Raw genomic sequence first — 13,365 nt, forward strand, 5'->3', positions numbered from 1 at the left:
AAGTTTTTGCGATTGGTTTTTTTTTTGTTTCCTCTATGAAGGTAACAAATTTTCAACAACAAGCGCTTACCAAAGTATAAATTACACTAATTCGTGAAAGTAAATATTCTAAAACTGAAATATTATTTCGGAAAACATCTACAATAATTAATTTTATTATAAACCAATATATTATGTTATAAGATATCAATCAAATATTTTGTTACAGCTCTACGTGTACTTCAGATATATTTTAGACGGGCGGCGTCGGATTAAATAAATTTTAATATTAATTCGCTGTCTTTTTATTCATCTTTTTATACGATGCATAATATATTAATCCATTTCTTTTCTCTTCTGTCATTTATTTGGGTGAACGTCTTGAACAATGACTAATCTAAAAATTGCTTACAACAACATTTCAAGCTTGTATGTGTTAAATAGTAAATAATAATAAATAATAAATAAATATAAATATTTATTAACAATCACGCCACGTTAACTGGTCCCGTGATAAGTTCGTAAAGAACTTGTGTTACAGGTACCAGATAACGGAAATAAATGTAAGATTTTTATTATACACATACATATATTTAATATACATCCATAACCCTGGAAAAGACATTTATATTGATCATACAAATATCTCCCCATGGCGGGATTCGAACCCGCGACCCCCTTGTGTAGTGACCATGTCACTTACCACTACACCAGACGGCCGTTCTGACAATTACATTTGTGTCATTAACAAAACACTTTATGAAAATATATTGTTTGTGACCAGATAGTTTCAAAGGTGTTTCAAAGGGCTTTCTGCCGCGAAGAGTTTGTTTGTTCAGTATTAAAGTAATGAGGCCAACGTTGTTGTTGCCCACCTTGAGATACAAGGTGGGCAACATCGCAAACTATGCATAACTAACTAACTATAAATATCAAAGTAAGACTGAGTGATGGCATTTACGTTGTAGATGTTGATGGGTTTCAGTAACCACTTAACACCAGGTGGGCTGTGAGCTTGTCCACATATCTAAGCAATAAAAAAAGGCAAAATGCTTCGTTTATATCATTTCAATTTGATATATCGTTTCCAATTTTATATAAAATGTTGCTAAACGATTATGTTCACTATATCCTTTCTCATAAGGGTATTTTTCCTATCGAGATAAAACGTCCCGGACTTTATTCTCAATTGCTGCGAAAGGCGCCGGATTTTTAGATTCAAAGACGGCGGTACGTTTTGATCCCGAATATAAATTTGAGTAAAGCCGGCATTAAAGCATTTCAAGTTTGTAGTCTAGAAATGCGCTCGGATATATAGATGGAAAATCTAAATGGAAAGTCGAATAGTTGATCTTTCAAACTCGTGAAAGTTACGTTTACACATTATAATATGAAGTTTTTATCTACAAGTTTGTGTAATTAATTTTTCACGTCGACGGAACTGGAACTTGCGACGGTAGGAGGTTATTGTCGTTCATCATGTTAGATTTTTTTTTTAAGTTACTAACATAGATTATAATTAATTATTACTAACAAAATGTTATGGTTTTAAAAAAAAAAAAAAAACTGAAATAAAGTGTTAATAATAATAATAATAGACTTTGGATATACCAGGGACAGAAACATTTATTGGTATTAACATGACAATGATCTCGCAAAATCGTTAGTTCAGACTTTTTTGCTCTGAGGAATTATTCGAGATAATACCCTATCACTTTTTTACCATCTCACCTCCCGCCACTGGAGCAGAGTTCATCCATACTATCTGGAGCCTCTGCGTTCATCGACAGTGCTTTTCCGAAGATCTTTTCTGCCACGTACCATCCGGGTTTGGACTGAACTCCCCTCCACGGTGTTCCTCGAGCGTTTTGACTTGTCCTTCTTCAAACGAGACTTGCGGAGAGTACTCAATTGTAGACAGCGGCTTGGCTCTGCCCCTGGCATTGCTGACGTCCATGAGCGACGGTAAACGCTTACCATCAGATGAGCCGTAAGCCCGTATGCCTGAAAAGGCAGTAAAAATAAACTTTTTACATGCGGTAGGGAGTTTTGTGAGCCGGCACGAGTAGGCACCTCCACCCTGTGTACTTCTGCCGTGAAACAGTAATGCGTTTCGGTTTGAAGGATGTGGCAGCTGTTGGATTAAAAAACTAAGACTTAGAATTCATGTCTATGGACATAGGTAGAGGCTTTGAGACCAGACTGCGAAGTCATCCAACCGTTAAGCGATAAAAAAAGTTAATGTTAATTGATGAAACACTATGGATGTTGTTGAATTGTATTTCAACAAAGGCAGTTAATAATCTTAATTATCCTATGTTTACATAATAGGATATTTATCATCGTTTTTAAATGCCGGCGATGGGTTTATATTTGCTATGATAAATACAATACGTCATGACAGTGTGTTCGCTTGTTTGCGATATTACGTCTCAAAGGATCAACAATACGACTGATTTATATAGCAGATAGTGACACTAGCAAGTCTTGATCCCGGGAAAATGTAGATGCTTTACTTTTATTGAATTCCAGTTAAAATGTGGTCACGTCCAATAAATATGTAACTGAGATCTAAGTGATTGCTTTACGACGGAAACAGGCGGGATGTTAAGCCCGACTCGTGCAGACATATACTACAAGAAGTATCTGATCGATAGGTATGAAGGCGGCATTAGATTGATGTTTTCTATACTAATATTATAGAGAAGAAAGATTTATTTGTTTGTTTGTATTGAATAGGCTCCGAAACTACTGAACCGATTTGAAAAATTCCTTCACTGTTTGGAAACTACACCATTCCCGAGTGACATAGGGTATAATCTTTTTTGAAAAAAATTAGGGATCCTTACTAAAACTCCAATAATGTAACCCAAGGTGTAAAAAAAATACGTAAAATATAATTTACATCGCGTGCCCTGCGAAAACTATTGCTGATAGAATAAAATAATGTACTACGACTTTGTAGAACACATTATTATTTACAAAAAGTGTCGTGACAGCATATGTCTATGTCTATTGCGGCATAACTTATAGGTTGGGGAAAAAGTTACTTCGCATTTTTTAAGAAAATTCACATCGTTTTTTAATATAGTTTATTTACAATTAACTAAAGTATGTAGGTACCATGTTGTTCGATAACTTTTTGACATCTTGTCGTTTATAAAATTCTAATATTTTGTCTAGCATTTTTATGAAAATACATACAGCTAATCGAAATAAAATAAAAAAAACATTTCTCAATTATATACTATTTACAATGTTTTACTTTTTGAATATAAATGTATATAAGTGGCGAATGGATTGTATTGCACACTGACAAAAAGTTCCTGAACAATTTTGAATAATATAAATAACTAGCTGACCCGGCAAACGTTGTTTTGCCATATATAAGATTTCTAGGGAATTTCTAGTGTAGAAAAAAAACTAACTTATTGTAAGTGTGTAAGGATGTGGTAAATGAGTGAAAGAGGCATGTAGCGCTGTGAACGTTGAGGGAATATATAATAAAAATAACAAAACCTCATTCAACCACATAATACCTCATTATAACAAAAAAAAAGTCCAAATAAAAAAGTATGTTAGGGGTGGACAACCCTAATCACTTAGGGGTATGAAAAATAGATAGTAGTCGATTCTCAGGCTTACTGAATATGCATAAAAATATTCATGAGAATCGGTCAAGCGGTTTCGGAGGAGTATGGGAACGAACATTGTGACACGAGAATTTTATATATTAGATAAACATTCGCGTAAACTCCTAAGCAAAATAAATAGCAACAAGTCCATCGTTTGTAATACGCCAGATTATTTCAGAGGGCGCGGCGTAAATAGCGCTTTGTCAAAATTTTAAATTGCAATTAGGAAGTTTTACAAAGACAATTTCTGCCCGGGATTCTGTCAAAGGCATTTCCAGAAAGTTAAGACGGTGGCTGTGGATAGGAAAATGTTTGTGAAATGGGTTAATCGCTAGCGGCAATGTAGTAATATCTTATGTAAGACTACCTACAAATATTTGTATAGTAACAAATTATATTTTTGTCATTGTTCTTGTTTTGTTGTCTTTCATAATCTCAAGTCATTTTAATAATGCTTCAAATAAAAGTATGTATATCTTTAGTCAGTAGTCTGTAATACAGACACTCTTTTGTTTTGTATTCTTTTAACTGTAAGTATAGGTGTACTGATTTAAATAAATTAATAAAAAATATATTGCGTAAATAGACGAAGAAGCATAGATATACAACGCCTCCACCCGCATTCCTACACGAAATCGAATACTCCATTGCATTGTGTACTGGCTGTCACACCGCCATGGCGCCACTTCATAGTCAGAATCTTGGTAATACTTTTTTATGATTGAGGGATTACTGGTGACTCGGAGGCCTTTTCAGTTTCACGAGGACAGGTGGGCGAGCAAGGGCGCAGCCAGGTGGGGCGGAATTTGATGAATTAACTACCGGATCGGAATCGCGACCCACTGAGAAGATCCAGCGAGAAACCCCGCGGTCTGATTGTTAGATTAGGTTGCATGTCGAACTCTTTGCCGAGTTCGACGTATTACCGGAGTCTAATGCAAGGGTTATTGGATCTGATGGAATAATCTTAGTACCTAGGTACCTAGGACTTATAATTCGCTCTACCACTAGTAAATGCCGGTTGGCGATGGTACTGTGTTGGTATACTAGCTGGTAGTTGGCAGACTACCTCATGGTGGTAGCTACTAGTTAGTAGACTACCTCAATTTAGAACCATTAATCAATTTAAATTATTTTTTGTGGTTATGTACATGGTACTAAATTTTAAAGAAAGCAACCATTGGGATTCATGTCTAATTTTGTTAGATATCTAGCTGAATTTTGAATCGGCGTTAAAGTCATGGGATAACGTAGTCCGTTACCACGAAAACTGTAAATTATTCGTAACGTTGGAAATAATAAAAAGGAGTAAGGAAAGTAAGCGTGAGATAGTAAAAGTAATTTTAATTATGACTACTTGAAAGTATCCAACAAAGCGATTTTTAGTAGAAGCTTTTTGGTATTTTTTCTTAATGAATGAATGAGAGATGAGCAAGGGAGAAATCAACAAAGTACCTATTTAATATTATTAATATGCAGTTTGATAACCGATTGGTAATATTATTCAAATTACTTACTCTTCATTTCTATGAAACTGTTGAATGAAACAAAGAAAAAGCATAATTAAAAACCTATTTAGTTCTATTCATTCGATTGTAAAGAATGAATCAAGTAATAACAGTAAATAAATAATAGTTTAAAAAAACTAACAAATTACGCTTTATAGAAAATCCGACTAAAAATATATAAATAAATTTTAATAAATTTTTAATTGAAAATAGTGTAAGAAAAAATGATTTTATTGTAAAAAAAGCGTGGGGTGCATGGTATTAGTAATTATAAATATTTAATGAACAGATATGTGTAGAAGGGTTATGTTGATAATATCCTGAAAAGTCAATTTTTTAATTGAATTTCAATTTTTTCAATTTTTTTTCAATTTTTTTTACATATTGAATTGTCATCGGTCCTTAATAAGTAAGTACAGTCAAAATCTGTTATAACGACATCGAAGGGACTGCTCATATTCAGTCGTAAAAACCGATAGTCGTAACAACCGGTGATGCTTAATGTGTATCGTGCAAGTGCAAACAAATCGATAGGGAATTATTGGAAAAATATATTTACATAATACGCGATTTTTCTTCAATATTAATTTGTTTTCTTTTTCTTTGCGACATTTTGAAAGTTTCACGAATAACTCCACAAAGTTTTGGTTCGTCTTGTGTATGGATAAGTAATAAACTAACTGAAGAGATATGAAGAAGCGGTCTTTGATTCCACTGCATGCATGTGTTTTGTTTCTAAGAATTAGAAAAGACCTTACACTAAACTAAATCCTATTGTTTTCTTTCCTGATTTTAAAAGCCATTGAAAACAAATGTGGACACCTATTCAAATTGTTTACAATACAGCTTAGCCGGTCGTTCTAACAGATCTAATTCTCCGAAAAGTTTAGTTAAATGTGGTCGTTTTATGAGGTATGTCGTTATTACCAATGTCGTAGAAAGCAATATTTTTAATAAGGCGGTCATATGGCATTCAGCCGGGACCGTTGTTCTTGGTTATTATAACCGGCATGTTGTATTAAGCGATGTCGCAGTAAACGGTTTTGACTGTATATCAAATTTCGAGTTAATCCAAAGTTTTGAAGGGGTCATAATCATGTTCAAATATTACGTTACATAATAACATACTAACATACATACGTCTGAAGCTAATAAAAACGTATTAAAATAGTGTTGGTTTTAGCAGAAAAATAACTAGGAACTACAAGCGTGAAATTCTAGGATGTCCGCCGGAATTAATGATCGCGCTGTGTACGTTAAAAATTGTACCGAAACAAAGAAAGTGAGAAGAAATCGCACGTTGAATAAATTCATGAGTACGAACCGCTTTAGAGTGTCAGCTCGGATTTGTTTCGCGAAAGATTCTATTGCGATGGCCGACGTTTGAGAATATTGCGGGGAAAAGGACAATGAAAAATTGTATCTCCACATTTGTCGACTCGAATTTCAATTTCGTATTACGGATTTCGGAGAACAGCTTAATGATGTTGTGAATTTTCAAGGTGATAATTTGAAGTTTACTCGATCATCGAACTTGCATTTCAAATAGCGGAACTCATACGTATTATTTGTTAGCATAATTGGAATTCCTAAAAAAACGTGTGGCACTCGGGAACTGCCACGGTAAAGCTATTGCATAGCATTTTTTGTCAACTTATGATATTATAATTAGACAATGATAATTTAATATTAAAACAATAATAAAACAAGACCCCGCTATATTAAACATAAATAAAAGCAAAATCTTAACTGTCCCCTTCACACTCATAAGCTAGACCGCGCGAGAGAGAGAGATGGGCAGACTTGTCATAATGCGCATGCAGTGTGACGTCACGCCACGCGCTTATTCACAAATACTACACAAGCGCAACGTGTGAATGTGTTGAACGCGAGCTACATGGTAGGCGGAGTGAGGGGTGTTAGGCTTTTTTCGTTACGGAATTTCATGATTCGGTCGCCGCGCTCAAGGCCCGCGATAAAAGCTATGCAATAGCTTAATAAAGGATGAAATTACATACTTGTTGTTTAACGAAATTATATTTATATTTTAAAAACCTTCCCCGGTACTTTTAAGTAATCAATAGGACCATTGACTCTGATATGAACATTCTTTTTTTATAGATTTGTTGTCTAATTAATATGACCAGAAAAATGATAAAGAATATTCTTCAATATACTATTGATGAAGAAAGGCTTTGGGATTATAATGGGTTTTTATAAACAGTATTTGCTTAGTAATTTTCGTCTTGATATTTAATATTTTTAGTGCAATAAGGCTCAATAACATTAAAATGTTCAATATAGATTTATTACTATCAGATAATTGTCGTAAATGGTGTAAAATTGAGCGTGACACGTAACACGTATCGTGAATAACTCCTAAATTGTAGACTGTGGCGTCATCAATCAAATGCCGGCTTCGGTTAAGATGACTGATGGATATGGTAGACGATAAAGAATTCTGAATTTGTGTTAAGTTATTTTTGTATTAGATCGACATGAGGTCACAGGTCAATAGTGTTACTCATTCACATTGTCATTTATTTTTGCAAAGTCCAATAGATACCATCACTCTCCATATTCCAACCCAGTAGCAGTGTGTTCTAGTTAGCATGATGGGACAGCCGTGGACCCCATGCCTCACGGTGTATAGCCGCATTCCCTCTCTCTGTCTCTCTCTCTCTCTCATGTCTCTTTAAAGACAGATGCCTGAATTGCGCTAGAGACATTTTCAAGATAAGTTTATATACAAGTTCTGAACGATTACAATCGGACTGTCGGTCTACCGAGCAATTTCGCCTGCTCGGTGGCAGATTTTCCCGTTTACATTACTCCCAACGCACAACCCTATTCTATGCAAACACATCCATAAATAATGTCTACGTATTACGCAACCTAGCGATCTACTTTTTGATTGCGAACAACCGAGGCTATTTCGTGTTCGGCCACAAGGGGGCTCACCGCTACTCCTTGTCACATTGACGATGGCCCCTTGAAATTATGGTAATGACACGTGTTACAGGGCTACCATAGGAGAGAAATAAAATAGGAACTTATTGTGCACGTTTTTTTTCAATGACATGATAAGTGAAGCGTGCCGACAAGCACTCGTGTATTTGGTTTTAAAGGACAGAAGAATACGCTATGCATTCATATGAAATCAATACTACAACTCATTTTTACGGCAGGCAGCGGCTTGACTCTGCACCTGGCATTGCTGACGTCCATGAGCGACAGGTACCACTCACCATCAGGTGAACGGTATGCTCGTCTACTTACATGAGCAATAAAAAAAGTCACATCTCAACACAATTATGGATTTATTTTTGTCCTAGTATAAAAATACCTATATATGTATGTGTCCTTAAAAAGCCCGCCTAAGCAGCAAATCGAACTCTCAATTACTTTTATCTTTTTGTAACACACTGGTTAGAATATTAGAAGGAAAGTTCTTGATGCGTGTGCAAATTTTCAATTCAATTTAACTTCGCGAGGTAGTCGAAAATTTCGTTCCTTCATTAAATACATACATACACACCAAGCTAATAAAAGCGTGTTAAAAAGCAGGCGACTCTCAAGACATTAACAATAACAGTAGTACATCGTAAGCGTAAAGAAGAAATAAAAAAAACTAACAAAATACGCTTTTGAAGAAAATCCACCTAAAAAATTGAAAATAAATTTAAATAAATTTGAATTAAAAATAGTGTAAGAAAAAATGATTTTATTGTAAAACAAGCGTGGGGTGTTTTTCAGGATATTATCAAAATAACCCTTCTACTCATATCTGTTCATAAAATATTTCTAACTACTGATACCATGCACCCCATTTTTCTATAAAAGCGTATTTTGTTAGTTTTTTTAAACTATTATTTATTTTTCATTTTTTAGTTGAATTTCAATTTTTTATATTCTTTTTTAAATATGAAATTGTCATCGGTTAATAAGTATACCAAATTTCGAGTTAGTTCGACGTTTTGAAGGCGGTCAAAATCATGTTCAAAGATTCCGTTACATACTAACATACATAACTGGATCTGGAGCTAATAAAAGTATTAAAATGGGGCACGCGCAACTTGGTGCACGTGAAAGAAGTGTAACTTCTTTTGCGGTGTATAGTATTGTGGTTTTCATAATTTTTCATTCTTAAATCATATTTCTCTTGTAATGGGGAATGCTGTGCGTAAGGGAAACGACCTAGATCGCTTTGTCCTTTCCCTCATTCCACGGTCGAGTGGTTCGCGAGACGCTCTATTTTCTCACTCTCGCTCGTCCTAAATTGTATCTTTTCTTTTTAGCCGTAACGAATCTGTCGCGAGTTAAATTTAATTAAATTAAATTTTAATCTCAACGCGCCCAAAATTTCACCTCTAAAAAAATTGTTGAATTTTCCTCACCCAATTATCATCAGAGCAATATTCCCGAATTAATAGTTCATTAAATCTTAATTCCATCACCGAAGTACTGAAATTTCAGGACAAACGATTACATGGCAACACATCGTGTGCCCGACACCGCTACGCGACGTTATTATAATTAAACTTCAACCTGTCTTACAGCGGTTTGGCTAATGTATTTATACGTATGCGAGAAAGGTACGTTGCGTAATTTATTGCTTAATACAATTCAGATGTACCTATTTGTACCGTTCGCCCGAAGGACGAGGTCAAATAGTCTAATACAAAAATTTGGTTAACAGTTTTATTGTCTATGTCTATACTAATATATACTTATACTTATATACTTATTCCTTATAATATTACCCAGAATAAACGGTTTAGCTAGTTTATTTTTTAATTCCACTCCAATCACTGAATGAGTAGTAGGAGTAGTAATAAAATTCTTCGACTAAGCGATAGAAAATGGCACGCCCAACGCATTGTAATGTGATATAATTTTCTATTTTACAATTCCGTTTGTCGCCGATGGATGTCACCTTGACGCAAAATCTGAATGGCGCTATCGTTGTGTTACCCACGAAATTATATAACATACTTTGATAGTACATAAATCGGTGTTTAGACTTCTTACTTTAAACACTACACAAGCGCAACGTGTGAATGTGTTGAACGCGAGCTACATAGTAGGCGTAGTGAGGGGTGGAAGGTTTTTTTCGTTACGGAATTTCACGATTCCGCTCTCAAGCCGCGCCCAAGGCCCGCGATAAAATCTATGCAATAGCTTAAAAGTCACACACACTATCAATGCGGACTATTGTCTTAAGACAAAACTCCATTGTTTTTCTAGCAGATGTCTCACTATAAAATATAAGAATAGGCAGAATTATAGGCATTAGTAGTTTTAAAGGCATCGTGGCCTAAAGGTTAAGGCGGCCGGTACATTCGTACCCAGCGATGCGTCGGTGCCGATGTTCGAATCCCGCTGGCAAGTACCAATTTTTGTAATGAAATACGTACTTAATAAATGTTGACGATTGACTTCGTGAAAGTGGAAGGAATAACATCGTGTAATAAAAATCAAACCCGCAAAATTATAATTTGCGTAATTACTGGTGATAGGACCTCTTGTGAGTCCGCACGGGTAGGTACCACTGCCCTGCCTATTTCTGCCGTGAAGCAGTAATGCGTTTCGGTTTGAAGGGTGGCGCAGCCGTTGTAACTATACTGAGACCTTAATATCTCAAGGTGATGTAGTTGTTTATGGGCTCCAGTAACCACTTAACACCAGGTGGGCTGTGAGCTCATCCGCCCATCTAAGCAATAAAAAAAAAAATTGTTTAACCCTCTGACTGCCATATGGGTCACCGTTGTCCTACGTGGCGCACTGAAGTAATTACGTCGATTTCTGTTACCAAGGCCCCGAAATACCTGTAGACCTTGGGAAAAACAAACCTAAACATACTGAGAACGATTCTATTTCTAAATAGACCTAAAATACTAAAATGGATAAACTAAATATAAAAGAAGACATAATTAGGCAATCCAGGCGCTTAGTAACAGAAATCGACGTAATTACTTCAGTGCGCCGCGTAGGGCATAGATAGAGATACAGATTGCGTCCTAATCTCCTCTATCTAAAGATGATATTAAATATTAATATCGAATTTACAAAATTGTTACTGAACATGTTCATTATAGTCATTACAAAGATAGCTCACACACATACAAACACACACACACACACACACACACAAATTAATATTCATATCACTTTACTCATCGACTCACGTAAAGGCTTTAATGAATAACGTTTTAACAAAAATTATTTCGTTTACATAATACCTTAATTACTGACAATCGCGTTATCGGTCACGGAATGTAAATATATGTAAACGTTTAATTACTATTTATTCGTAATGCCGAGCGAGAACAACAATGGACACGTCCTAAAAATCGAGTGACTTTCACCGCGCAGATCGGAGGCGGGCAGAAAGCGTATTTTTAAATTAACAATCTGTAACATTCAGATAGCAAACATTTTAAGAGTTTGTTTTCAGCGGGAGATAATACGCTAATTAAAACGTTGGGCTTTGTTGGTTTTATGGTTTCGGCCTAGTGCTTTCTATTATAAATCAAAACAATTAAACTAAATTTATTCTTGACGTTGCTGCGAAATTTTCCTTGAGAATTCAACTGAGATTCCGCTTATGATCTACGCTTTGCAATAAAATTATCATTCGTATACAATGAGTTTCCGATTTCAACGTTGCAAAAGCAATACGACTGGTAACTTAATACTTTAGCTAATTCCTACAAACGTATCAACGGCGCATTAAACAACTGAATTGATTGCATTCGATTGTTTGCGAGTCCCTACTATTGTCGCGTTGTAATATAAATCTCGATCTTATCTCGTCTGTATCTAGCGCTAACGAGCGGCGAGAGTATCTAGATAGTGTTCACGATTAGCGGCAATTAAGGTTTGTTCTCTGTGACTGCGTGACGAGCTAACTCGCGAAGCGTTATGTCTGCTTAACCACTACTACGTGTGATTTTATCTCGATTTCATTTACGTAGAATTCTATGTTGCATTGTTAGATAGGATTGTTTTCTATAATTATTGAGAAACGCTGTAAACATGTTATTTTGGGACAATTTCTTTGCTTAGTTTGACTCTCTGGTTAACGATTGATAAACTAAGGAGAACGCTCGTAAATATGTTGCACGTGTTTAAGAGTTTTTTTTATTTTTTAGTTTTATGTGCTTGGGTGGGTGGACGAGCTCACGGCTTACCTGGTGCTCAGTGGTTACCGGAGCCCATAGAAATCTACAACGTAAATGCCACCACCTTGAGATATGAGTTCTAAGGTCTCAGTATAGTTACAACGGCTTCCCCACCCTTCGAACTGAAATGCATTACGGCTTCACGGCAGAAATAGGCGGGATGGTGATACCTACCCGTGCGGACTCACAAGAGGTCCTACCGCTAGTAAAGTAAGAGTATTTTTGGTAAATTCTATATAATCTATTCTTCTATTCTATTCTACGAGTATAAAATATACCCAAATACGATGGCAATTTGTAATCCCTATTACTGTTAAGGCTTCAATTTGTGTTTTATCCGTCAACAGTACGAGCAGGTCTTTGGTTGATGAACGATAACGCAGTTTCTTATAGTTCAATCTTGTTATACTTATGTATCGATTTAATGATATATTGTAAAATAGACAATAGAGCCAACGCCACCTTGAAAGCCATTTTATTTAACGTCGAAATTGCACCTCGAATCGGTGGTCGGTACATTCATGGTGGTCGTGGTGGTGCATAGTTAGCGTAACGGACTGTTGCACCGAGGGTCGTGGCTTCGATTCCCGCATCGGGCATACATTCGTGTGATGAATAGGTTTTTTTTTCTTTTTACCTGGATGTTTATTATATATATATATATGTATATCATCGTCATAGTCGGTTGCTCATGGCAGTGCAGTCGTGGTCATGTGGAATTCTTGTTTATTAAAGTTGACAGAAGTTTGCTATAGTTTACGAACGGAGGCTTGGCGCACGCACTCGTTAAGTGGGGTTGTGGCGGTAGCCATCATACAACGCAGGATATTTGACAGATACCTGAATCTCGCTTACGAAATTTTCAAGATAAGCCTGCATATATACAAGTTCCGAACAACAACATTCAGACCGCCGGTCTACCGAGCAATATCATCCGCTCGGTGGAAGATGTTCCCTTCGTCGTTTAAGCTCCCCACACTGTATACCTACAAGGGTTTCAGTAAGGTCTTTCACCTGATCAGTCCAGCGCATGGGGATTCGTCTCTTTAACGGCCTTCT

This window comes from Bombyx mandarina, chromosome 23 (genome assembly GCF_030267445.1).
Source record: "Bombyx mandarina strain Sakado chromosome 23, ASM3026744v2".
Lineage (NCBI taxonomy): Eukaryota > Metazoa > Arthropoda > Insecta > Lepidoptera > Bombycidae > Bombyx > Bombyx mandarina.